This window comes from Priapulus caudatus, unplaced genomic scaffold (assembly GCF_000485595.1).
Source record: "Priapulus caudatus unplaced genomic scaffold, Priapulus_caudatus-5.0.1 Scaffold1489, whole genome shotgun sequence".
Taxonomy (NCBI): domain Eukaryota; kingdom Metazoa; phylum Priapulida; class Priapulimorpha; order Priapulimorphida; family Priapulidae; genus Priapulus; species Priapulus caudatus.
Genome location: NW_014578550.1, coordinates 11,933 through 14,761, shown reverse-complemented (window position 1 = coordinate 14,761; position 2,829 = coordinate 11,933). Strand labels below are relative to the sequence as shown.

The 2,829-nt window shown below is 46.0% G+C and overlaps 1 long non-coding RNA gene across 1 annotated transcript in view; it reads right to left on the bottom strand.

The window, feature by feature from the left end:
- Positions 1–2,259, bottom strand: part of LOC106816794 — a 10,747-nt gene extending 8,488 nt beyond the window's left edge. The window contains exon 1 of the long non-coding RNA XR_001394940.1: positions 2,133–2,259. This is a non-coding gene — a long non-coding RNA (uncharacterized LOC106816794). The remainder of the gene's footprint in view (positions 1–2,132) is intronic.
- Between the last annotated feature and the right edge of the window lie 570 nt (positions 2,260–2,829).

Genomic DNA, 2,829 nt, shown 5'->3' with positions numbered 1-2,829 from the left:
ATTTTTGCAACGGCTCCACTGGTGGCTTTGACGAGGCTCCGTACGGAGTTGGAAGCAGCGTCTGGGTAGTTTTCCAAAGATGCAGTGACGCCAGCCTATAGCCCTGTACTTGCAGCCATTTACATAACTGCCGCAAAATGGAGCCGAACGCAGAATTTCGTCAGGCTTTGTGTGATTTGTCGCGTGACAACAGCTTCGGTTATACGACACGACGGTACTTACAGTACAGATACTAAGAGGTATGTTTTTAGAAAGTGAGACCCTGCTCTTCATAATAGAACAAAGATGAGTAGATTATTAGAATATTTGTGTTGTGATTGTATTTAATCAGCGAGCGTCGATGGCGAATTTTGGAGCGAGCTTTCCTAACCTGCTAATAGTATTTATATGGCTACAGCGCCGTTAGCCAGGGCGGGTTCGTGGCGGGTTCAAACGAAACCCCCGCCCCAAGCCCAAAAAATTTTTTTTTGTTAATTTGCCTTAAGAATTTACACCTCCATTTTTAGTGTAATAATTGCAAAATCTCCATGTGCGAGAGGCGTGACAGTGACACCCCCCTCAACACCCTCCCGCTCGGTCGCCTTGGCACCTTGCCTGTGCTTTGCGCTCGAGCAGTGGGCGTGTACGGGGGTCCAGGAGTCTGGTACACCCCCTTGCTCGTGGCCAGAATAACGCATTGAGTGGGTCTAATTTTTAAATTTGCTAGGGGGAGAGCCACCAGACCCTCGGGGGCGTTGGCTCGCAACTTTGGGTTTACGGTTAGACCCAGCCCTGGTAGTAATTGTGTACAGCCCTGCGAGCAAATTTGCCAACATGAAAACGATAACCCCCCCCCAATATAAAGATGGGTACGGGCTAGCGCGACCAGGCTGTGCGGACGGATTGTCTATACAGGCCTGACACCCTTAATACAAAAAACCTTATCTACCTCTTGCCAGATCTAGATGAATAACTCTGTATAAAATTCTTCTCAAAATAAGAACTATTCCGATTACCACCTTTTGACTTGCCTTGTTTAAAAATATGAACGTAACTCACAGTTGTCCTGCTTCTAAACTAGCATGGTATCTTCTTAATTCCGGTATATTGCTAATTCTCCAGCATTATCAACTTTATATCAGCTTTACGCCATGTTTTAGCATAGGCACGGAAAAACCCGAAAACGTATAGACTCCTAGAAATACTGTGTAAAATAATTACTTACGAGAAAACTAGACGATGGCTCATCAATGGCAATTAACACCAATAGCAAGTGAAGCGATTGTTCAGAAATGTCGTGGGCATTTGCTAAAAACTTAGATGACATGTCTCGGATGTAGGGGTGGTTTTACATGACGACGCAGATCGTTTAATTTCCTTTTGTTCGATCCATTGCGGGACTTTTAGTCACAGTCGGAATGATAGCAAACATGGTTGGCAATTCATGAAATGGTTGCATTTGGTCTCAAAAAGTTGCTGTAAACCCCCCCCCCCCTAAGTACCAGCGCATCGGGAGCGCACTGGATGGTTACAAGAGGTGGACGTTGTACGTGATTCATTGTTGATATCACATTGTGTGGTGTTCTTTGGCGGATGCTTGGAATATATAGGCAACTACGTGTTTAGCTGCGCCTGTGTTCGGAAACGGTATTTTTAACCCTGCAATACCGTTTCTTGGAGCTAGCTAGGGCTGTTGCCCTATAGTAATATTATATTTATGTGCTCAGCGTGCAGCTGGCACAAGAGGTTTGTTGGCAGTGAGATTTTGGACGCATAATAGGTGAAAGAGAGTATAGAAAACATTAATACTTTTGGTAGAAATAGATTTCGTCCTCCCTTCTCCTCTACCGCCCTTGATCTTTCGCATCTGCCTCCGTCTCCTGTCATCTGCCGACACCCCTCTATGCCTTACTTTACTTAGCATTATATTTTATTGAAACGATCCAAATAGCCCGCGTACAGTTGCCGCAAGCCTACGACACACCCTGATTCAGTGATTCACTGATTGCAGTTACCTAATCACTATTGGCGTACTGTATTACTATTACTATTAGTATTACAGTATTAGTAGGCCTAATAGTAACCTAATGCATTGGTTAAATGTGTTGATGTTCCTAGTAACGCTCTATCCTATCAATTTCTACATAACTTACCCGTGACGGCTCTAAAAAAACGACAGCAATATATCCACTATGACAATAAAACTGTTGCGTTGAAAGCTCTAAACCGCTCACTATTCCGGTAAGAACAACTGTGTCACGCCCATATGAAAAGTATGTTCACTTGTTTGAAACTTATTCGACATTTTTCGACTCCGTTAGGCATCGTGGTGCCATCTATTGGCATCGATGCCTAACGGAGTCGAAAAATGTCTAAATGTCAAAAATCACACGCACGCACGCAGAGCGACAGAAAAAGAGAGACAGACACTCACAACACGTACACGCGCACGCACGCACGCACACACGCACGCACTTACACACACACACACACACACAACACACACACACCAACACACACACACACACACAACCACACCACACACACAGTGGAACACACACACACACACACACACACACACCACACACACACACTACACACACACACAACACACACCACACACAACAACAGTGGACACAACACCGAGCGGACACACACCACACACACCACACACACACCAACACACACAACACACCGGCCCCCGCCGCGCAGCACACACACACATGCGCACGCACGCGCGCGGGCGTTCACACACTGTGACTAGCACTGTAGACACTTACGCACGCCACTCGGACATGCAAACGCTTCATTTGTACGCACGCACCATTACGCGGTGCGACGCACGTAGCG